This window comes from Hydra viridissima, unplaced genomic scaffold (genome assembly GCF_058129835.1).
Source record: "Hydra viridissima isolate aposymbiotic clone 2 unplaced genomic scaffold, HvirCarnegie_v1 scaffold_2, whole genome shotgun sequence".
Taxonomy (NCBI): Eukaryota; Metazoa; Cnidaria; class Hydrozoa; order Anthoathecata; family Hydridae; genus Hydra; species Hydra viridissima.
The window spans coordinates 13,880,046-13,905,771 of record NW_028324301.1 but is presented as its reverse complement, the minus strand read 5'-3'; the positions used below and the strand labels follow the sequence as shown (position 1 = coordinate 13,905,771).

Sequence of the window (25,726 nt, the reverse complement as noted above, 5' to 3'; positions counted from 1 at the left end):
TTATGCTGATTCAGAAAAATATAAAAACATGGACCTGAAAATCAACGGAAAGTGCTCTATTTCGAAGTCAAAGTTGAAAAAAATCCCACTAAAAACCCAAATATTCGCCATTTTGAGAATATTAAGTTAATGATTTTTTAGCTGACAAAAGCAATACATTTATAGCATGGTTTTTACATTAAAAAAAGTCGTTAAAGTATGTTTATCTCGCGCAATTTTCGTGGCAATGAAAATAGCCGTTTTTTGATTTATTAGAGAATAAACTATATTGCAAGTAATGTACTTTTGTAATGAACTTTAAAAAAGAATTCAGCAGTTTTGTTTCCTAAAAGAAGAACTTTTGAAACTTAGTTCATAGTTGTTTTATCACATGTAAAATTTAGAAAATGTCATCTTTAAACCGTTTTTTTTAATAAAAAAACCAGCGTACAATACAATAATAATTATTCATCAGTTTGTCTACATTCCCACACTCTACGTTCAACTTTTATTTGAAATCTTCCATTAATTTCATTTCGTTTATTACACTTTCGTTATAACACTTTAAAATAGTAATGCGAAGGCTGATGGAAACCAGGTCTTTTTATTGCGCAATGTAACGGTAATTAACTTTCGTTAAAAATAAAAGCGTTTTGAAAAAAAATGGCGAATATTAGGGTTTTTAGTGGGATTTTTTTCAACTTTGACTTCGAAATAGAGCACTTTCCGTTGATTTTCAGGTCCATGTTTTTATATTTTTCTGAATCAGCATAAAATTCTCTATCATAATCAAAAATAAAAAAAGGGGGGGGGGGAGAAACTGCAGTTGCGCCATAAATGCAATAAAGGCTACAGTGCACTCCGGAAAATTATAACTGAAAGTGATCAGTTTGATTGTTTTTGCAATGTTTTAGAGTCAGGAAATGGTGAGCCAATGTTTGAATGCGTTTTAAAAAATGGTGAAGATAAAATTGGTATGTCTTTGTCTGTGAATCCGAGGATCGCAAGTTATGGATTAAAAAACTTACAAATGCAAACTTTGTGTTTACAGTTTATAAGCGAATTTGTGCTCAGCACTAGCCTAAAGATGCAAAATCAAAAAAAGGTGGTAGTTTTGTTCCAGTGCATCCTCCATCAGTCATTAAAGGTATACCAGTGTCTTGTATTCCAATAGTGTCTAGAAAATGAGATGTCACTGGGTTAATGTGCTCTGAAAGAAATAGTTTACCTGATGAGTTCGAAAACTTTAAAAAAATGGAAGCTATTCAATTTAATTCAATTGTAAAAAATTTGAAGTCAATGATAAATAACTGTGAAGAAAAATTTTATTTTATTGAAAAAGAAAAAAATATATTTTTAATATCATATGAACATTGTGGACCAGTACCTAAGTTTTCAATATATATAACTTTAGAAGATTCTGGAGATATTTATTTTCTTTTTTAAACAAAGGAATTATTAAATATTATTCTCAACTGGAGAATACTTTTAGTTATGTTATTAATAATGAAACAGATTCTAAGCGAGCAAGTTATACTAGGCATCAAGTCACCAAAACCAATTGAATGACAAAATTATGGATTAGCTCTCAAAGTTTTTTGTGATGAAACAGTTGCAGCATTACGTGTAAAAATTCCTGAAGCTAAAGATACTGCACTTTTTATTGAAACAGTTGTCAAGTGATAGCTTATTGTCAACAGTAAAGCAAAAGGTCTATATATTAGATTAAATGATATTCAAAGAAAGCCTATTACTTCAGTCAATGATTAGCAAATAGATTTCTTAGAGAACTATATTCCTTATTTTGCTGAAAACTTGAAACACGTAAATTCAAAATTAAGAGAGAAAAAGTTAACAATGGATACTGTGAGTGCTTTGCAAAAAACTTTTATAAGATTAGCAAGCTGTGCAAGTATTTGTTGAATTGCAGTGTATCTTATGTATTGCTAGGACAAATGCAATCAGATGCACTAGAAAAACAGTTTAGGAAATATCAGCAAGGGTCAGGTGGCACATATCTAATAACTGTGCAAAATGTTATTCAAAAATTTAGAATCGACAAAATTTGTAATTTGATAGACGAGCAAGCAGATTTTACAATATTTCCTCCTGCTCACCACCATTGTGATAACTGTGAACTTGATGTGTAGTTTGATATGTCAATATGTGAAAATTGTGAGGTTCAGTTGCCTAATGAATGCAAACAAGGGCTTTTATATACTGCAGGTTTTATTGCTTTCAAACTTCAGGAATTACATTCAATTTTAGAAGAAATAGACACCTTTGATATGTTTCAAGAATATGGAACTTTGATTATTTCTTTGAATAGGGAAAGACTAAGAGAACCTTCTGACAATTTAGTCTACTTTGTTATTTATTGTTTTTTTATATTTGAAGTGACACTTGTGAATAAAGTTTCACCATTGCTGTGCAAGAGAGGATTAATTGACATTTTTATTAACTGCAATAGTAAATTTCAATTGCTTGTTCGAAGTGTTAAAAAAGTTTGCTGCATTTTAGCAAACATTTCTTTAAACAATTATTGTAAAAAACACTCTGAAGATTTTAGGAAGGAATCTTTAATAAAACAAGCAAAACTTTCAACTTCAAAATAAAGTAATTTTAGTTAAAAAATGTCAAAATAATTTTAATAAAATAAAGTTAACATATTTGTTTGTTTTTATCAAAAAGTTTATTATTTGTATTACAAGTGTTAAACAGCTAAAATAAACATATATTTATAAAAATGAGATTTAGTCATTTTTAGCTAAACTCTTTAAATTTTTATTGTAATTAACTTATTTATAAACGTAAAAAAAAAATTTCTACAATATTTGCTTCCGAAATTTAATCGAAATGTTTTGTCCTAATAAAGCTCTTTATTTGTTTCTGAAGTTTGTTTACAAAAGCAAGGATAAAAAATAATTTTTACCGTAAAAAAGTCGGCCTTCGCTAATTTTACGGAAAATGAGCTGTTGTGGCCTGTTTGAGAAGGCCTTGAAAATACGGAATGAAAAATCTTATAAAAATAAGACCGAATGATAAAACACGGACGATCTCGAAAAATTTACTTATAAGTCAAATAGAAGATCGCCGTGTAAAAGGAATATCGCTCAAATAATCGTTAACTTGTGTTAATAGAATTAAATCGTTATGATACAGCAATTTTCCCTAAAGCAAAATAAAGTTATGCTATAATAAAAATTAGCGTCAAACAGTTTTGCATATAACTTTTTAATAATAGTCTACGAGAGGTAAAACTAAATGCCCATAACTCGGAGGGTCCGCAAGTACAAAGATGGCCATAAATACCCGTTTTATAAAAAGCTAATACAAAAGCGTTTTTTTTTTTTGGGGGGGGGGGGGGGAGAGGGGGTGTTATCTTTTTCGGCCTATGTTGGCCTATGTGCTCCTAAATTTTAGTACATATTGTTTTCCACCAACCTGAGTTAAAGCTAGCCAACTCTAAGCTTTGTTAGATAAGAAATAAAAATTAAGCTTTTTGCTTAGGTACAAAGATTATGGTGGTTAGAAATGTAATACTTCAAATGTCCAAGATATGCCAACATTAAACTTGTCAACCCCCCCCCCCCCCCCACCCCAATCCAAAAAAATAAAATAATAATAATAATAGTAATTAATAAAGAAATAAAACCTATTTGGGTCGTGCTTTTTTAAAAAAACCCAGGATTTTTTCCTACCCTGTGCAGGCTACTTATTGCATTAGGAGAAAAGAGGATACAATGAATTTGGAAAACTGGAAACATAGGCGCTGGGAGTAAATTTTACAGACATGCAGTTTTAGGAATAAATTAGTTATTAATCTTGATTTTTAGATGGCAGTTGTAGGAAAATGCCAGTTCTAGCGCATTGATACTTTTTCTATACTTAAGCGTGCTAAGTTTTTGATTCGTGCTAATTTTTGATATTCGTGTTACCTTTTAGAGAGTTGCCGGTTCTGACGCATTGATGTACATTTTTGTCTTATTTAAAGGCAACGACTAAATTTTTCAATAATTAGAAAAATTGATTTAAATAAAATAATTTTTAAGATAAAAAAATGTTTCTAGCGAGAACAAAGCATGCAAGCGAGTTGAAAGCTTTATTCGATCTTTTGTTTTATAATATGAAGATGGTGAGTTTGAATATCAGCAAAAAAGGGATTCATTTAAAAGCAAAGACGACTATTAATCTAATGTTTGAAGTTGATCTTTTAGCTGATCAGTTTGAAGAGTACGTGTTTAATTTTGAGGAGCCATTGTATATCGGCATTGAGAGTTACATTAGCAAGGCTTTTAAAACGATGAAAGGTGAGAGCATGGTGACTTTATCGATTTTTAGTCCAGGAAGTTTGACAATTGATGTAAAATCTTCTGAAAATTTTGAGTACAGCATTAAGGTGTTAACAGAGAGTGTTCAAAATGTGTTTTTTCTTGATTTTTCGTAATATGAAGAGTCTAAAAGAAGAACTTCAGTTTCGAGATTTAGAGACATGTGTAGGATGATTAAGCCTTCTTCTAAATTTAGCGTTACAAGGGAAAACGGTTGTTTATTTTTTCAATGAACACTCAAGATATTTTTTCAGAGAGTTTTAAATTTGGAGTAGAGGATTTGTTAGATGAGATGAAAGTTCACAGCGTGTATCGTTTAGAGCAGTTGTATCGAATTTCAAAGATTGTTTTATTTTCGAGCGTGTTGGATGTTTTTGTGGAGAAGGATAATCCGCTTATGTTTTTGTCTACTGGTAAAATTGGAGTAGTAAAAGTGTATTTTCTTTAAAAACATTAAAAAACGTTTTAAAAGAAGTTTATAAAATTGCTCCTAAGAATGGAATGCTTGAGAAGGATGAATTAGGTCCAAGCAGCAAACCAGAGCCAATAGGTTCATATCCTTTTCCTTTTTTAATAAAGAGCCCATCTCCGTAAATGGGTTTGTTTTTAGTCCAAGGTCTTAAGTATAAACCAGAACCGGCAGCAGCGAGTTTTACTCCTTTTCCATTTTTGCTCATGTATACAATTCCTCGTCCTGCGATTTTGTCAACCATAGCTGAACCAGCAGAAGAGCCAACACCTGCAAGCAGACCAGTGGCAAGAGCTGGAACGACTCTTGTGGCGATGGTACTTCCAATCATTCCTAATAAGGGAAGTAATGCACCGATAAATCCTCCTTCCACTTTAGAGTTGTATGCAATTTGTCTTTTGCTGAGTTTAAATGTGACTCCTTTTCCATTGCTGTATGCTTTTTTAAATTTGTTGAGTTGAGACGTTGTGACAGCCAGAACAAGATCTCCATTTAAGTCTTGATGAGTGAGTTTAATGCTAGCGTCAGTTTTATCTTGAACGGGTTTTTTAATTTTATCAGCTTGACCCTGTGAGATGTTAATTTTGATATTTTGATAACTGCTCATTTTTTAAAAGAAAAGAAAAAAAACTTCATATGTATAATTTATCGATCGACAGCGCTGCTTGTATATAGATCTTGCAATACAGAAGATATTCGTTCTCTGACATGAAATCGAATAATGATATCTTCTCCTCTAAAGTCGATTAAATCTCCATGTTGATCAATAAGTTGCGTTTCCATTCTTGAAATTTTGTTTACGACAATAGGCAAGTAGATGAGATGAAAAGGTTTTTCACTAATTTTGTATCCAGGAGGAGCGTCAGGGTAAAAAGAGTAAATATCGTTTGTCGTTTTTCCATCTAAATAGGAAGAGCCAATAATGTCATTGGTGACTCTAATGACTGCAAGTTCTTCAATTCTTACAATGCTTTCAGATTCGTAGTAGTCAATAACACTAGTGACTTTATTAGGGTCAACAGGATCTTCTTTTTTCTCAACGTAAGTATATTCTTTTTTATCAAATCCAAGAAGTGAGGCTATGCTGTTATTAACGTTAAAGTCGACCCAATATTGAGTGTTCGTTCCAGGTTTTCCAAAAGTAAGAGTAGACCTTGAAGTAGTATCACTTGTTCCAAGAATGATTCCGTCTGCTCTGTATAAAGTTCCAACTTGTTTTTTCATTTCTTTTTGCAAGTAATCGTTGATTTCATTGATTTCGTAAGCTCCTTCTTCGATGTAAATGGTGTAACTGGTTGATCCTAAATTAGGGCTATATCTGAAAACGTTATTTTTTGAGGTGATGTTGGGGTAGCTGCGATAAGTCTCAAGCCCGACTAAGGCCATTTCGTATTTTTGTCAATGTCAAGGTCGGTAGGTACGTCAAAGTAGGTTCTGATGACGCTGCATCCACCGTTGAAGTTTCTTTTTTAGATTTAACAATAAAATAAAATCCGGACATGTTTTTTATACGTTTGGAAAATAAAAATCGCTAAACCCGCTTCGGTATTTTCCCTGGTTCTTTTTAGAAGAAAAATCAATGACAGCAAACCCATAAGGTTGAGACCAGCAGTACTTGCAGAACATTTTAAATTCATCCTTATTCATGTCTACAGCAGCATGGTCTCTGTAAATGTGATCGACGTTTTTAGAGTCTTGAGGAAAGAGACAAATAAAAATAGCATTTTCTCTGATGGTTTGTCTAGGGAGCATGAAATAATTTTGAGCGAGATAAAAGCAGTCAACGTTAGTGTGTCTTCCTCGGATGTAAAATTTTTCACACTTGTTTTGTTTGGTTAATTGCAAATCATCAAAGATCATTAAATTGTTTTTGGTAGAGTCTAAGGATTCATGTTCAGGAACGTCTTCTTCAGTTTCAAAGAATTGACATTCTATATCTGTTTTTACTTCCCAATTTTTAGAAATTTCTTCAATGACACATTCAGGACTGGAGTTTAATTCTTCAATTTTGTTTTGAATGTTGAAAAGTTTGAGTATGACTTCTTTTGGTAATTTTTTTTCTTTTCTTTTAAAAAATGAGCAGTTATCAAAATATCAAAATTAACATCTCACAGGGTCAAGCTGATAAAATTAAAAAACCCGTTCAAGATAAAACTGACGCTAGCATTAAACTCACTCATCAAGATTTAAATGGAGATCTTGTTCTGGCTGTCACAACGTCTCAACTCAACAAATTTAAAAAAGCATACAGCAATGGAAAAGGAGTCACACTTAAACTCAGCAAAAGACAAATTGCATACAACTCTAAAGTGGAAGGAGGATTTATCGGTGATATATAGGGAAAAGGCGGTTCCAGGACATCGACCCCTTCCCATACTTAAGGATGCATAAAAAAATGGTGAACACTTCATATCATGTTCTTGGACAAAACCAATACTTAAGAGTCGTCTTTAAAAATCAAGAAGAAGTATAAAAATAATCATGTTATTTCTATACCAGTTCTTCAAGATGCCTGTTCTTCTTTATTGCCTTGTTTTGTAATGTCCGATGGCCAAGGTGTGAATTCCGTCTTCTAAGATGAATCTTTTGTCGTCGTTAGCGCTGAGTGCTACTTTGTTGATTTCTTCGGTGTAGACATCGTGATGACGTGATCGGAAGACGTTCATGGTGGTGAGTTTTTCTGTCTTGTTCATTAAGCAGTCGTAGTAGTCTGTAGTCGTATTAAGCAGTCGTAGTAGTCGTAGTAGCCTGTTCTTCTTTATTGCCTTGTTTTGTAATGTCCGATGGCCAAGGTGTGAATTCCGTCTTCTAAGATGAATCTTTTGTCGTCATTAGCGCTGAGTGCTACTTTGTTGATTTCTTCGGTGTAGACATCGTGATGACGTGATCGGAAGACGTTCATGGTGGTGAGTTTTTCTGTCTTGTTCATTAAGCAGTCGTAGTAGTCTTGATGAGTGATGTGATTTTTAACAATGCACTTCTTAACACCTTTGCATTTTTTATGTTCTTGATCATCTATTTCTTCAGGGATGTAGTAAGAGTAGAGTTTAGGTCGAAGACCAACAAACTGCGTGATTTGCTTTCCACCGGTTTCATCTTTGAACTTGCCAATGATCTTTTTATTTTCGCCTACTTTGAATCCAGCGTTTTGAATGGCGGGATGATCTTTAGGAAAGTCGCTCGTGTCAAATTTTTCAAGTACGTCATCAGCAATGTCTTGATAAAAATCATCTGTTTTGATTTCGTAAATGAGCAAGTCAGTGTCGGTCATGAGTAGTTTTGCACGATCGTCGTATTTAGGCTTGATGTAGTCATAGTGGTGTTCAAACATGAGTGTTTTGCTGATGTCAAGGATGCTCATTCCCAAGTAAACGGGTTTGTCGTAAGTGACTTGTGTTTTCTTCATATGAATTGCGATGAGTTTTTCATCAAAAATGGTGTACCGATCATATCGAGGGCTTTTGGATAATTTTAAGGCTTCTTTTTTAGTGGTGATCAGTTTAATATCGACATGCTTTAGAATATTTTCCATGGTTTTTCCAAACACGGAGTTGTTCATGAGTTTAAAGAATTCTTTTTCAAAGTCGTTTTTAGCGACTTTTCTTTTATTGGTGTTGAGGTCAATGTATGATTTCATGAAAGGTTCTTCCTCAAAGGTGATTCCTCGATGAATTTTGGTGATGGCTAAACCCAATCGTTCATAGAGTTTTAGGTTTTCGTGATGAACGACGTATTTTTCTTTGTTGTTTAAATTGGGAACGAGCTTATCCACTTTTCCAATGGTTAGTCTTTCAGGAGCCAAAGGATAGTCGTTGTGTAAATCGTGAAGCTCTTCAGGATAATCTAAATCAACTTCGAGAATGCAAGGCATGGATTTCCAATTTAAAAGTTCCTCTTCAGTCATCCATCTGAATTCTCTAACAGGAAGAGGTTTGCTCATGGCCCACCCATAAAGGTTATTAGCGTCTAAGTACTGAATGAATTTCGATGGTTGTGAAGGATCATAGTTTTTCATGTATTTGTTATTAGCGTTTCCAAGTCGGTTTGAGATCATGCATATTCCACCGCGTATCCCTCTTTGAACCATGAGAAGCATATCAATATCGGTTATTAAGTCCAATTTAATTTTAGTTTCCTTTAACATAGCGTCCCAAGCCAAACCAGGAGAGGTGTAATACCAAAGAGGGTCTAGACCATAATTTTCTATGCAAGTGTCTCTGAAATTTTCAAAGACATCAGCTAAAATGAGCACGTCTGAGATGTTGTACAGCTCGTGATAATCTTTAAAGGTTTTGCATCCAAATACGTTCCAAACGTTTTGCGCATGCGCGTAGTCTTCATCGCTGATGTGTTTATCGTCTAGTTTAGAGTAAAAGGCTTCTTTGGGTGGCAATTGTGTTTCAGAGAATTTTTTTATGGAGTCCACCCATTCGTAAGGGTAAACACCTTTTCTTAATAGCAAATCTCGTTTTGCTCCGCTGTGGAATGAATTTAAGTTTTTGCACATGATGTCTCCTTTTTTAGATCTTCTATTAGCGCAATCTTCACAATTGTCTTTACATTTGCATTTTTTACCTTTCTTAACCATACAGTCCTTTTTGCATGTTTTTGGATGTAATTTTGAGCACTCCTCACACAAATCTTTAACAAGGTTGTCAGTTAAATCTTTTAAAGGGCTTGACATGAACCTGTAGCTGTCAACGAACCGTAAATCTCTATACACTATTTTTGGTTTACCTTTCTTATCAATAGAATCTCTCACTTTGATGCTTTTTGAGAAGCTGATGTATTTTTCTTCGTTATTAGGTATACAAGTGATCTTTCCTTTTTTTCCACCTAATCTCTTGATGAACAAATGGCTGTCATAGCCAGACAAGTTATGAAAGACAACGGGAATAAATTTTGGAATTTTATAATCTAAGTTGCATTTCTTATGAGCAGCACCACGGTACTTTCCAGTCAAATGGCAGTGATCCCATACTTTATCACCGTTAAGATCTTTTTTGCAAATATGACATTCGGTTGCCTCTTTAAATTTCTTTTCATCTTCATCAGTGATTATTTTCTTTTTTTCCTATTGTTTTTGTAGTAAATCGCTATCGTTCCAAATCTTTATAAAGTTAGCTTCAAGCATGGTAACAAATTTTTGAGCAACGTCATCCTCATCGCTTTCTGCTGTATACGTTTCAAGCTTTCCCTTGTAAATGGTTTCGTCGTAGCATTTGATATAATAGATGATGGAGCTTGGAACATGCTTTTGACATTTTTTGGTATATGACTCTTTATTATTATACTCAGTGTTGTCATCGATAGGTTTGATGAAACTTTCAAAGTCGGCATAGACGCAGTACGGAACTCTCATACTATTGTTGTAGTTTTTAAACTCAAGGGTCGACCCTTCTTTTGGAAGATCGATTCTCATAGGCGCGTTATCATAGCAGTATTCTCGATGTTTTTGAAGCTTTTCTTCTTGGTCATAGCCATGCATGCACCTTCTGCAAAAATATCTTTTATGTTGATGTTTTGATGCTGAAGAACGAGCAAACCGACTGAAATTTTTAATGAGGCAATAATGGCTGTTTTCTTCGTTTGAAATATACAACAAATCAACACAGTGCTTTCGATCATGAAATTTGGATATTTGCATAGGTTGAGGTTTATTCATTTCGTAGTGAAAGACGTTCACGCTGATGTCAGGATTATTTTTCTCAAACTTTTCGACTTGAGTCACCTTTAAAGGAAACTCCATCCCATCCCAATTCAGCTCTTCTGATTTTAGAACCAAGTCTTCATCAATTCGTTCGTTATGCGTATTTTTCATGTTAAGCGCCCTAGTGACACTCCACATAAAGCATTGGTTGTCCTTGTTTACCATGTTGATGATCGCCTTTTTGTCTTTTAGCTCTTTAGACAGCTCCATGTAGGAAGAACCCTTGAAAGGTTCATAATCGATAAATCTGATATCCATTCTTAAAATCTTTGACAAGACGCAATTGGATTCCATCTTGTTGTAATTAGCGCTTCGCTCCAAGATTTTTTCTTCCATTTGACTCACAACCGTTCTTACATCTGTACCCTCCAATATAATTTTCAAGTTGGATGAAAAGTGAGCCATTTGAGTAGTCTCTTCACCTGTTAAGATGCTTACGCGAGTCATTTCACAGATTAAAACAATTCTTACCTTTGTGTTTCTTTCTCCTTCCATGGTTTGAATGGCAGACTCTCTCACAAAGTTTAAAAAAGGAACAATTTCTTGGTATCGAGAAGAAGGTGTGTAAGAAAATAGTCTAGCAGCACGCTCTGCAGAATGTTCAGTCATATTAAACTTTACTGTAAAAGGCTTTGACTCGGGATGTTTATACACTGTTTTTAATACAAGTGATTTGATAGAATTTATCTTTTCATCGATTTGTTCCACTGATTCGCTTACCTTCTTCTTGATTACTTCAGGAACGTAAGGATCTATCCATTCTTTAATATCATTAAACTTATTTGCAACATAGGACGTCACACTTTTTGCAACTGCCGTCAGACTTGAAAAAAATGAAGGTCTTGGTGGAATGACTGGTTTTGGTGTCATGACAGGTGATGAATCTGAAACAGGCTCATTAAGGATGTGAATTGGTCTTTGCAAATGAATTGGTTTCGGGGCAATAGGAGGTTTTACAACAGCAGGTCTTGGTGGAATGATCGCTGGTTTCGGAGCAGGCAACGGTCTTGCCTCAGTCGTTCGTCTACGAGGAGCAGGACCATACCCAATGATGGGTCTTTTTGTTTTAACAGCCTCAACAAGCTCTTCCCTAGTCATTCTGGTATAGCCTTTTATAGCTCTTTCTTTAGCATCCCTTCTTAATGATGCCATTGATACTTTTCGATCTTTCACAGTTTTACTTTCGATTTTTATTACGGAAAGATTTTTCTTTATACCACTTTCAATTTTTCGCTCTTTAGCGGTAGTTTTTGCTTTTTGCTTTTTAGCATCAGTTTTATCACCCATTTTAATAATGGAAAGATTTTTTTCGATGCATTCAAGTTTTCGCTCTTTAGCAATTAATTCTGGTTTTGAAGAATAGATACTCATTTTATTTCCGTCATGATTTTCTTTAAGTCAATTCAATTTTTTTAAATCTTGGCACACTTTCAACATATTTTTTTCTTCGAAAAGTTTTTACCGTTTTTTAATTTCCCGCGAAAAGAATTAAAAAATTATTTAGAAACACGTGAATACATATTTTTAATATCTCTAATATGTTCAGTGATTTTACGACAATTATTACGTCCGCTAGCATTTAGTTTCCAATTTGTTCCGATCAGGAATTTATTACGCAGATAAATGTCTTCTTTTGTAATTCTGATCACTTCTTCAAAAGGTGCTACTTCAACCATTTCTTTGAAAATGATTCGATGTTCCTTTGGAAGTTTTCTTATGTTTTTTAGAAATTTTAGCAAACTTTTTGATTTAGTCGTATCAGAAGTTGACTCAAAGCTATCATCAAGGGCATTTAAAAGATCATCCTTTTGCATGCTTTCCATCTTTTTATTTATGCCAAGAATTTTATTTAAGTCAATTTTTTAACATGACAAAAGTTAAAAAATCAATTTTGCTGCTTTTTACGTTTTTCAAGCTTTTCAGAATTTAAAAATTCAATCTTGATTCCATTATCCACCTTTCCATCTCGACGCTCTAAATATCTCCATCCACGTCCAATATCTGCCATCGCTTTGTAAAGAGACTTGTATTCTACCACCTCACCCGTTTCAATGTTGGTTATTCTCACAATGATGGGTTTTTTCTTAACTAAACTAAGCCATTCCCATTTTGGATCAACAGGTTTTTTTTCTTTTGGAGGAGGCTTTACTTTTTTTTCTTTTGCTCTTTCTAAAATCTCATCTTTACTGATCAAATTATTTTCAACCGCAAGCATCATCAACGTTGTTAAATCATCTGCTGTTTTACTAACGCCGTTTTCATTCAACAAATTTTTCAAATACGATGTTGTATATCTCATTTTATTATACCAAGATTTTTTTTTAAGTCAATTCAAAAAATCATGATTCTTTAGAATGTTCACCAATGACTGGTCTTGTGTTTTTTATTGCTTTCACAAGCTCGTCCTTTTTCATTTCCGAGTAACCCTTTATCGCATGGCTTTTACCTAATTCACGCAATTCTTTTACCGTTTTGCTATCCATTTTTTTATTCAGATTAAAAACTAATAAACAGCAGTCATGTTGGTTCCGTCTGAAACAAATTTAAGCAATTTATCAGAAATAACCACTGCAAAAATAACGGTATTTGCAATAGTTGAAGTTCCAAATTTAAGGTTTACCACTAATTCTGTTTCCGACGTCATTCTTTCTTTTTGCTTGCTGATATCCACAAAGAACAACGGATATAGTTTTATATATTCAAGTAAGCTTAACCCAGATTGACAAACAAGTTCATTTGTGCCGTAATATTTTTCATCAAAAGAGAACGCATCTGAATAAGCCATAACCACTCTCTTTTCTCCAAAATTCAAGTCGTAATTGTAATTTGGATACTTTATTCCATTAACAGTCACGTAAAAATTGCTAACATCACAATGGTCGAATAGTGATGGATTAACTGTTTGACTAGAATTTCTGTTTGTCTGAAGTCCGAACAAGATAAATCTTGGAATGCTTTTGTCAGTGACTCTTCCAAGCGACCAGGTAAATTCTGTTTGCCCGGCTGGAATAAGCTGTCTTTCACATTTGTTTGATTTATAAGCCACTTGAATGGGAATTTTTTGAGCTATTAAATTCATGAAATCAGTCTTTTTCAAAATATCTAATTCAACGCGAGGCATATAAAGTCTGAATTTTTTAAGGTTGATCATTCCTGCACTAACGCTCTCCGCTCTATAAATCGCATCATCACATTCTTTCTTTGTAAAGGTGATGGTATGCCTAAACCCATAAACAACTTTGTCATAGGTTTCGCAAAATCCAAAAATGTGCTTCAACGGAATTTTAAACGAAAAAGCTCCAACGGATGTAGTGTCTGCAAACAAGTGGTCTCGTCTAACATTGAATCCTGAATTTCCAACAAGATTTGACTTATCCATATACCACATCTGTTTTAATCCATCAGCAAACTGAAATCCATAAGGATATTTCATCAATCCAAGTATGGTGGTGGCTGGCCCTGGATACATCACTCTTTCCACTTGCTCTCCCGACAAGTCATAAGTCACATCATTAAACAAATACATCAAAGCGTTGTTCACCAGTGCAATGTTGTCTTTAGCATCATAAAAGGTTCCATCGCTCTTTTTCAACACTCCTTCAATAAGAATGTAAGCCTCTGATGGTACTGTTTGAAACGATTGGCAGTCAATCTCAAAAGTAATCGTACCTGAAGAATTTAAATCGAGATTGGTTGGAAGGTACTCAAAAAAATCAACTTTTTCAATACCAATATCATACTCTGGGTTCTCAGTAACTCTTAAACGCTCAGTACTTATCATTTTTTATATAATAAAAATTTTTTTAATTCATTTCAATGTCTTTTATCGCAAGTCATCGCAAGTTTATAACAAGCCATCGCAACAGAATGCTATCTTCATGCTATTTTCATGCCTTGCCCCATTTTCACCAGGTCTTGAATTCGAATCGCGTTCTTTTTAGACATTTTCTTACTTTGAATAGATGAACCAGTCTTTAATTTCTCAATGGTCTTTTTACCTTTATCAATAGCTACATCTCTAGCAGTGGAAATGGCTGAAAGGGCTAACTCTGTCCCAGCAGATTTTGCAGCTGTAATCGCTTCTTGTCCAATTTTACTTGTAGCAGCATTTTTAAGCAAATTCACTGTTGCTTTTGACACACTTGACGCAGCTGCTCTTTTTATGAAATTTTTAATCATGTCTACAATACCACCTCCACCAACAACGTTCTTTTTCACATATCTTCTTTTGTTCACAATGAGCATTTTTTTAAATAAAACAATTTTTTTAAATAATTTTATCAATAGTCCTCATTAACGATTTATATTCCTCTTTATTAATCTCCCCTTGTCTCAACAGCTCATCGCAAATAGCAACAGCCTCATTTCTTGATCCTGTATTCCCAGCATGCCATGCAGCAATACTTAATTCAAGCTTTTCCACCAACGCATTAGGATCGCCTGGAAGAATAATGACACCACGACCTTTTTTACCTTTTTCAATACGCATCATTTTTTCCCAAATAGGAGCAATAAGTTGCTGATACTTTGGTCTTCTTGATGATTTCGGTTTATGCGGTTGCGAATCAGATCTTATAGCATCACTATTCATTAAAATTTTTTCATAATTTTGCAAATCTTCATCGGTATAACTCTTTGGTATTGTTAAATCACTCATCAGTTCCCAAAGACCTTTTGTTCCTTCATACCTTTCACCACCAACAATGATATCATTTCCATCTATTTCAACCTCCATTTTTCCAATGTACATTTTATTTCCAACTTTGTTCACTTCGAAAGGCCTTTTCTTTTTTTGATCGACTGACAGGCTTTTGATCATCTTTTCATTGCTCTCGATGATCGGCTTGAACAACTTGCTCACATCAGCTTGAAAATTCGTATCTGAAATGTTGTCATTCACGCTGTTCTGATAAATCCTCTTTCGTCTGTCATTAATTTCTTTCACAATTTCATCATTTTTATTCAGGTCTTGTATTTTAAAGAAAAACATCTTTTTAAAATACGTGGAAAAAAAACATAAATTGGTTTTACGACTACGTTGATCCTTTCTTAAACAAATTGTTAAACGTTTGAATCGCGTCTTCTCGTCCTTTTTGGATTAAGTTTTCTTTAGTAACTTCATCTAATCCCTTTTTGGTTTTGGTTCGTATTTCCTCCGTCAAGGATTTAAATTTTTGAAGCTCACCAAGAATCAATTGAAACTCTGAATCGCTTATTTTCCCGTCCATCAACGCTTTGGAAATGTGCTCGCTGATCGTGTTCAATTTCGACTCGGCTAACACTTTTATCTTTTCATGCTTCTCCGCTTTTAATGCTAGTTTTTTGTTAACTTGCCCTCCGACAATGGATAAAAAACCCATGCCAATAGCCACACCTTCACACGCAATCGCTGCAGGACTGGCAATAATGGTTGATAAAAGACCAATTCCAGTCGCACCCAAAGCAATGCATAAGGCTTGCATTGTATTATCCACATTAGAAATGATCCTAAACACGCGATGATACTTTTTGCTCAGATGAACTCGCTTTGCTTTTTCACTCTCTATCTCTTTCTGAATCTCGCTTATTTTCTGAAGACGGTAAGCATGCCCTCCTTCATCTGCAGGAGCTGATGGAAGAACTGGATAAAGTTTTTCATTCAATATTTCCATTTTTTATTAAGAAAAAACTATTTTAAATCAATGTAATTAATCTTACAAAGTTTTTCTCCTTTTTTAACAATCACGTCCTGTTTGCTGTTACTATTCACGTCCATAATAACATCATCTACAGACTCTGAAAAAATAACTTCGTTTTTTCTATAATTCAATTGATCAGTAATTTTATTCATTAATGTTATCACTGCAACACCTTTCTCCAAATTCAGCCCAATGGATAAAGCTATCATTGTATGTGAGAGAGCAGCAAATTTAATGTCTTTCTGAGCAAAAATCTCATATTGTTCGTTAACGTTGAAATAAGGTGGATGATCTAACGTTTTCGTAGACACAATAATGTTGTTTGGTCTTCTTTCCTCCAACTCTCTAACCCTCTCTTCCAAAATTTTTAATTGCAAATCCAAACTGTGGACTTCTGCTGAGGCAACATTTCTAAAAAACTTGTGAGGAGCATGCATTTTACATATTAAAAATAAATTTTTAGATCATTTTTGCAAACTTAACAATTCATTATTATCTACCCATGAATTAAACGAGTCTGGATATCCCAACCATTTGACTAACGACTTGCTCTTGGTTTTGCGAATGATTTTTTCAATTCTGAATATGTCTTGATGTGTCTTTTGCATCTCCTGCTCGTAAAAGGTGCCTTGAATTTCTTCACCGTTAGCGTCAGAGATTTTATACGTGGGCGGATTCGTATACTGAACTTTTGACACTGTAAAAACCTCTTCAGTCCATCTAGGTGTATACCCCTTTTCAAAATGAGACTTCTTTTTTGCAATCCGCACTTGATCACCCATTAAGAATTTTGGTTTTGCTGGTAATGTTTGATCCTTTCCATACAGATTCCACCATACCCTACCTTTATTCTTTTCATCGCTAGCTTCCACTGGTGTCATTTTGATAGAAGAGTGCTTTGTGTTGTTGTAACTTTTCACCATCTCATTCAATACGTCAATGTATTTATTGGTATTGTTGGCTGAAAAATATTTAAACATTCTCTCTTTCATTGTTCTATTCCATCGCTCGACAACACAACTTTTTTCCTCGTTTTCAGTAGAATACAATTGCACACCTAAAGCTCTCACATGCCTGTTGTAAAATTCTTTTCCTTTATCCACCCACAATTTAATGCATTTTCTTTCTGTAAAAATCTTTTTCATCGCTTCAGCCACTTCAAGACCTGTTTTGCTTTTTAACGGAACGATCCATCCATACTTTGAAAACACGTCAATCACCATGAGTAAATATTTTACGCCGTTGTTGAATTTTGAAAACGATTGCATATCAACCAAATCAGCAGCCCATATTTCATCAATGTCATTCACAGACACTTTTCTTTTTTTAAAATGATGAATCACCGGTTTATGAAGTTCCTCTGCAAGCTGATCCGTCCATTTCAAATCACTCACACCAAATCCTTTTGTTTCTGAAGATGATCCTTTGAGCGTATGTGATGAAACAAACTTGCATTTGGTTATCCCACAAGAGTCGCAAGTTCCTTTCAACATAGGTCTGTTGTTTTTTGTGATCTCGTTTTTCAAGTGAATGGTTTCAGTCTCTCTTCTACACTTAACGCAGTACATTTTAACATATATAAAAAAGTTTATATAAAAAATGGAAGTGATGAATTTGTCGTGTAAAATTGGGAAAACCAAAAGAAACAACAGCGCGCTTTTACCAAGAAGTATACGTGGAATCATCGTTGGAAAGTCCGGTTGCGGAAAAACAACGTTGCTCTTAAATTTACTTTTAAGACCTGGGTGGCTAGATTACAACCGCTTGCAAGTCTTTGGCAAATCACTATTTCAACCTGAATACAAAATACTCAAAAGATCCTTCGAAAATAAACTTCCTAAAAAGGATATTGTTGATTTGTTAACGGATGATGTACAAGACGAAATGGAAAAATTGAATTTAAACCCTGAAGATGTTATTGAGGAAATTTCAAAAAAATATTCCGACAATGATGATATGGAGTGTCAATTCTTTGAAACGGTTGATGATGTGTCTGAACCTGAATCCTTAGACTCAACCAAAAACAATTTGATGATCTTTGACGATTTTCAATTAACCAATCAAAACAAGTGCGAAAAATATTACATCCGAGGAAGACACTCTAACGTCGACTGCTTTTACCTCGCTCAAAACTATTTTGAGATTCCAAGACATACCATCCGAGAAAATGCCAACTTTATTTGCCTCTTTAAACAAGACCAAAAAAGCGTTAATCACATTTATCAAGATCACGTTTCCTGCGATATGAAAATAGAAGAATTTAAAACCTTTTGCAATCATTGCTGGAATGGACCTCACGGATTTGCCGTCATCGATCTCTCTTCTAAAAAGAACGAGGGAAAGTACCGAAGCGGATTTGACGATTTTTTATTTTTCTAAAACAATTTAAAAAATAATTCTTATTTAAAAAATGTCAGGTATAATCATCGATGTAGATGGAAAATCAAGTGTTATCACCACTGATTTTTTGGATAAAATCGTTTTTGACGAAGGAAAAAGTTATGAAATGGCTTTTCTCGGTCTTGAGACTTACAACAGCATTCCAAATGTAAGCAGTAAAAACAATTCTTTCAAATACAGCATGAACAATGGAGCTCATTAGGAGAACATTATCATTCTATCAGGAAGCTATGACATTAAAGACATCAATGAGTATTTGCAAAAGTCTATTTTAAACACAATAAAAACAGCTCAACGTGGAAGTTATATTATTGCAAATAAAATTAATTACTCTCCAAACAACCTTCAAATTGGAATCAATCTTAATACTTTAAAATCAACCATTAAACTTGGCTTGAATTATTTGATTGACTTTAACGTGGAGAACAGCATCTCTTCAGTTTTAGGGTTTACTAAAAGAAAATTAAACTCCAATTCCGAATACGAGTCGGATCATATCGTTAGAATTTCAAGCATTAACACCATCAGAATCGTTAACAACGTGATCAGATCATCCTATATTAATGGAACCCAATTAAATTGCATTTACTCGTTTTATCCAAATGTTAGTCCAGGCTATAAAATCATCGAGAGACCAATGCATTTGATTTATCTTCCTGTTAAACTGTTTGAAATTTCAACAATGGTTACTCGCCTCATTGATCAGAATGGAGATTTGGTTGATTTTCGTGGAGAGGATATTACAATACGATATCATATTCGAGAAGTGAAATAAATAATTTTTTAATACATAAAAAATGAGCAATTATCAAAACATCAAAATTAACGTCTCGCAGGGTCAAGCTGATAAAATTAAAAAAGCCATTCAAGACAAAACCGATACTAGCATTAAACTTTCTCATCAAGACTTGAACGGTAAACATGTTCTCGCTATCACTAATGCGCAATTGAACAAAATTAGAAAAGCGTATGAAACTGGAAAAGGGGTCACTCTTAAATTGAGCAAAAGACAAATTGCATACAACTCGAAAGTCGAAGGCGGATTCATCGGAGCTCTTTTACCGTTATTAGGAACTCTAGCCACAAAGGTTGTTCCTGCTCTTGCCACTGGTCTGCTTTCAGGTGTTGGAGCCTCTGCCGGATCTGCCATGGTGGATGGAATCGCTGGGCGAGGTCTTTTTTACCTGAGCAAAAATGGAAAAGGAATGAAGATAAAAACTTTAGGTGGAGGTGGATTGTTTATCACCCCATGGACTAAAAATGTTCACGGTGATGGACTCTTCATTAAAACTGGAAAAGGTTATAAATATGCTGGTTCTGGTTTATTACTCGGACCTAACTCACCCTTCTCAAGCATTCCTTTTTTAGGTACTATTCTATGAAAATCGCTTGTTAAAAAATTCGGATAAACTTTTTAAGAAATTAAAAAAATGATCGACTTTCAATGGATTGACGTAGAAGGAATTGTTTTACCTAATAAAGCTTTGACTAACTTTCAGTTGATAAAGGCTGCTAAACAGTTAAAATTAAAAAACTTTCAAGGTGTGTTTGTGAGGAATGATTTACCAAAAAAGACAATGAAAAAAGAATGTGGAATCGTGAATACGGGAGATTCTAGCACTAGTGGATTTCATTGTATCTGTTGGTATAAAGACGGTGACAAAAAATATAGTTTTGACTCTTATGCTCAACCTCCTCTTGTAGAGCTCATTGATTATTTAAAAAGTCCGGTTTATTATAACAGCGAGAGAGTGCAATTTGGTAACACTTCTTATTGTGGCCATTTGTGTCTTTACGTCTTGAAAAAATTGAATGAAGGTCTTGACTTTCAAGACGTTATCAATACCTTGTGGTGACTGCTTAATGAACAAGACAGAAAAACTCATCACCATGAACGTCTTCCGATCACGTCATCACGATGTCTACACCGAAGAAATCAACAAAGTAGCACTCAGCGCTAACGATGACAAAAGATTCATCTTAGAAGACGGAATTCACACCTTGGCCATCGGACATTACAAAACAAGGCAATAAAGAAGAACAGGCATCTTGAAGAACTGGTATAGAAATAACATGATTATTTTTATACTTCTTCTTGATTTTTAAAGACGACTCTTAAGTATTGGTTTTGTCCAAGAACATGATATGAAGTGTTCACCATTTTTTTATGCATCCTTAAGTATGGGAAGGGGTCGATGTCCTGAAACCGCCTTTTCCCTATATATTCGGTGCATTACTTCCCTTATTAGGAATGATTGGAAGTACCATCGCCACAAGAGTCGTTCCAGCTCTTGCCACTGGTCTGCTTGCAGGTGTTGGCTCTTCTGCTGGTTCAGCTATGGTTGACAAAATTTTACCCAGCTAGCACACATACGTTGGACCAACGTCGGGCCGACGTCGAAAAATTGGTTGGCCGATGGTCGGTAACCGACGTTGGCTTAACGTCGATTTGGTAGTCGGCGCGACGTCGAAACCAACCGTTGGGCCAACGTTGGCCCAACGTCGGATTTCGACGTTGGGCGAGCGTCGCATTCTGACGTTGGCCCAACGTAATATTTTAATAATAATAATTACTAAAATATTACGTTAAATATTACTATTAATAGTTTTAATTTGTTTGCAAAATCATTGCTTTTGATTCAAAAGATGTGCACACCTTTTGAATCAATAGTTTTTTCAAACAAGTTAAAACTAATTCTTTAATTAGTAAACTATTTCTTTAACTAAGGTGGAACTATTTCTTTAGAGAAAACGCAGCTATTTCTTTAAATAAAGTGCAACTATTAATTTAAATAAAGCGCAACTATTTCTTCTAATGTTTGTTAAAATGTCCAAAAAAGTTAAAATAAAATTTGGCGCTAAGAAACAAAAGTAAACATTGATGCTGATTAATGAACCAACTTTAATTTAATAATTACACAAAGAAAATCAAAATTTGTTATAATAATCATTATAATTAAGTTAAAATAATCGTATAAATTATACACATATCTAAACACAATAATGTTCTTTCTAACTGCTTGGCATCCTAACGAATCTTGCATCTTTACTTCGCTTGAGAGCAACTACAACATTCGAATGCTCCTCGTTATACAATTTGATAGTCTTTGATAATCTTTAATTTGATAATCTTTGATTTTGTATCTTTCATTTGATGAGCTTTAGGCATTGCCATAACTACTGTTAAAATTATAAGTATTATGTTATATATATTTGTGTGAGTGTAAAATGCACATAAATAAAAATATAATAATTTTTTTTATGTATTACCTGGACAAAAATGGTGAAAAAACATAAGGTTCATTTGTTGATATTGCATTCATTTTTTCAAGTCATGGTCTATACAGAAAATTTTCGAATAATAGATTCAGTATTTCACTGCAATAATTAGAGACAACAAGCTTCAAAACTCTACTATAAAATTACTAAAAGAATTCCAATTACCATTAAAATGCCACAAATATATATAATTAATACACTACCAAATAATTGTTACCTTCTCCCTCTTTAACAGCTGCCAAATGAATTAAAAAATAAACGCCCCTTTAAACATAACTGAAAAAAAGAACAATTTAAACAAAAGCTTCATTCAGTAAATAATTATAAATGTCAAAAAATAATAATGAAACAATAAATAATAAAAACATAAAATACAAAAATTATACAGAAACAAGAAGTTATATAATATATCATAACTTTAGGACATTTTAACAACATACAATTATAATGCAGATAAGAATTATAATACAGGAATGAGGTACACGTATATTTACTACCAATATCTTATCTTCGTAAAACACATGCATTTACTAACATCTTTGTAAAACAAAACCATCTACTAAAAATATGTTATCTTTGTTAAACACATGGATTTACTAATAAATAAATACTTAACATTAATGCTGATCAAAGAAGCATCTTTAACTTTGTAACACAGAGAAAAATCAAAATTTGTTGTAACAATAATTATAATTATATTAAAATATTTGTACAAATTATACACATATTCAAACATAATAATGTTCATTCTAACAGCTTAGCATTCTTACAAATCTTGCATATTGATTTCGCTTGAGAGCAACTTTAACGTTTGAATGCTCCTCATTATACAACTTTATATAAACATTTGAACTTGCATCTTTCATTTGATGAGCCTTAGACATAACTACTGTTAAAATTATAGGTAATAGGTTATATATATTTGTGTTTGTAGATAACAGTAACATAATTTACATATTTTTATATTCAATAAATAATCTATATCAAAGTAAAAATCTATATTTGAAGTAAAAAAGTAGTTAATGACAAACACATGCAAAAAATATTTAGTTTATACAAATAAAATGCATATAAAACATAATAAAATAATTTTTTCAATCTACCTGCATAAACATGGCAAAAAAATGTGATTTAAAAAATACTAATCAGTACATTTGTTGGCATTGCATTCATTTTGTAGAATACCACAAATGCATATAACAAAATGCAACACTAAATTGGTAACACTTATTAAGTATTACCAAATAATGAACTACTAAAGACTTAAGTGGTTAATAACTATTTAGACTGTATAGACTGTATAGTTATTAACTACTTAAGTCTTTAGTAATTAATAACTCTTTAATTGTATGTAACATACTATATGATACTGACTGTATCATATTTTAAGATACAGACTGTATCATACAGTGTTTGACATGCAGTAGTTGTCTATATAATATAGACAGTGTTATGCTTTTTATGTACTACATACATTATGTTTATGTACTACATACACTATTATTTATAATGTGTGTACTACATGTATTAGTACTGTATGTGGTACATACATTATTAATTAGATATTATTCAACTAGATAAATTAACTAGATAAAACTGAGGGATGATACAATTAACTACATTGTAGTTGATTATATCATACGTAAACAACATACAATTATAATGCAGATAAGAATTATAATACAGGAATGAGGTACACGTATATTGGTAAATATACGTGTACCTCATTCCTGTATTATAATTCTTATCTGCATTATAATTGTATGTTGTTAAAATGTCCTAAAGTTATGATATATTATATAACTTCTTGTTTCTGTATAATTTTTGTATTTTATGTTTTTATTATTTATTGTTTCATTATTATTTTTTGACATTTATAATTATTTACTGAATGAAGCTTTTGTTTAAATTGTTCTTTTTTTCAGTTATGTTTAAAGGGGCGTTTATTTTTTAATTCATTTGGCAGCTGTTAAAGAGGGAGAAGGTAACAATTATTTGGTAGTGTATTAATTATATATATTTGTGGCATTTTAATGGTAATTGGAATTCTTTTAGTAATTTTATAGTAGAGTTTTGAAGCTTGTTGTCTCTAATTATTGCAGTGAAATACTGAATCTATTATTCGAAAATTTTCTGTATAGACCATGACTTGAAAAAATGAATGCAATATCAACAAATGAACCTTATGTTTTTTCACCATTTTTGTCCAGGTAATACATAAAAAAAATTATTATATTTTTATTTATGTGCATTTTACACTCACACAAATATATATAACATAATACTTATAATTTTAACAGTAGTTATGGCAATGCCTAAAGCTCATCAAATGAAAGATACAAAATCAAAGATTATCAAATTAAAGATTATCAAAGACTATCAAATTGTATAACGAGGAGCATTCGAATGTTGTAGTTGCTCTCAAGCGAAGTAAAGATGCAAGATTCGTTAGGATGCCAAGCAGTTAGAAAGAACATTATTGTGTTTAGATATGTGTATAATTTATACGATTATTTTAACTTAATTATAATGATTATTATAACAAATTTTGATTTTCTTTGTGTAATTATTAAATTAAAGTTGGTTCATTAATCAGCATCAATGTTTACTTTTGTTTCTTAGCGCCAAATTTTATTTTAACTTTTTTGGACATTTTAACAAACATTAGAAGAAATAGTTGCGCTTTATTTAAATTAATAGTTGCACTTTATTTAAAGAAATAGCTGCGTTTTCTCTAAAGAAATAGTTCCACCTTAGTTAAAGAAATAGTTTACTAATTAAAGAATTAGTTTTAACTTGTTTGAAAAAACTATTGATTCAAAAGGTGTGCACATCTTTTGAATCAAAAGCAATGATTTTGCAAACAAATTAAAACTATTAATAGTAATATTTAACGTAATATTTTAGTAATTATTATTATTAAAATATTACGTTGGGCCAACGTCAGAATGCGACGCTCGCCCAACGTCGAAATCCGACGTTGGGCCAACGTTGGCCCAACGGTTGGTTTCGACGTCGCGCCGACTACCAAATCGACGTTAAGCCAACGTCGGTTACCGACCATCGGCCAACCAATTTTTCGACGTCGGCCCGACGTTGGTCCAACGTATGTGTGCTAGCTGGGTAATGTCTCAAACGCCGATTTTTCAGTATTCAAGGATGATATTGATTGTTTTTCACTTTTAAAAAGCGTGTATCCTTTTAAAAATCTTTTGATCTGAGTGCAATGATTATCACAAGGTGTTAAGCCTTGTTTTGTAGTGTCCAATGGCCAAGGTGCTGTGATCATTGAGTAGTATTCTTTTGTCATCGTTAGCGCTGAGTGCGACTTTGTTAATTTCTTCAGCGTAGATGTCGTGAAGATGAGATCGGAAAACGTTCATGGTCGCAAGCTTTTCTTGTTTACCCTTCAAGCAGTCGTAGTAGTCTAGATGAGTGAGGTGATTTTTAACCACGTTCTTTTTGACACCTTTGCATTTTTTGTGCTCTTCTTTTTTTCTATGTAGTGTCCAATGGTCAAGATGCCTGCCTGCCAGCCTGCTTTCATGTTTATCCATTTTTGCCTGAGCGCGGGTGGTTTGTTGGTTTGTTATTCTTAAAAACTTTATTTTTAAGAATGTTACCACAAGGTGTTAATAATGCTTTGAAAGTCAAGACCTTCATTCAATTTTTTCAGAACGTAAAGACACAAGTGACCGCAATAAGAAGTATTACCAAACTGAACTCTTTCGCTGTTATAATAAACTGGACTTTTTAAATAGTCAACCAGTTCGACAAGAGGAGGTTGAGCATATGAATCAAAGCTGTATTTCTTATCACCGTCTTTGTACCAGCACACCCAATGAAATCCTCCAGTGCTTGAATCACCAGTGTTTGCAAT

The 25,726-nt window shown here is 33.2% G+C and overlaps 1 protein-coding gene, 2 long non-coding RNA genes and 1 pseudogene across 5 annotated transcripts in view; 2 read left to right on the top strand and 2 right to left on the bottom strand.

Moving 5' to 3' along the window:
- Window positions 1-25,726, bottom strand: part of LOC149892084 (uncharacterized) — a 176,521-nt gene that overhangs the window by 77,711 nt on the left and 73,084 nt on the right. The gene's annotated exons all lie outside the window — the stretch shown is intronic.
- Window positions 1,344-2,648, top strand: LOC149892091 (uncharacterized; annotated as a pseudogene).
- On the bottom strand, window positions 21,572-23,224 carry LOC149892090 (uncharacterized). 3 transcript variants are annotated; one of them, XR_016449981.1, is made up of 4 exons: window positions 22,617-23,224; window positions 22,064-22,122; window positions 21,838-21,906; window positions 21,572-21,747 (listed from the first exon to the last, which is right to left on the bottom strand). It is a non-coding gene; the product is annotated as an uncharacterized LOC149892090 (long non-coding RNA). The 3 variants fall into 3 exon arrangements; XR_016449982.1 differs by lacking the exon at window positions 22,617-23,224 and adding an exon at window positions 22,287-22,610; XR_016449980.1 differs by lacking the exon at window positions 22,617-23,224 and having other exon boundaries at window positions 22,064-22,243.
- LOC149892089 (uncharacterized) lies at window positions 23,651-24,322 on the top strand. The gene is made up of 3 exons (XR_016450118.1): window positions 23,651-23,830; window positions 23,988-24,056; window positions 24,147-24,322. It is a non-coding gene; the product is annotated as an uncharacterized LOC149892089 (long non-coding RNA).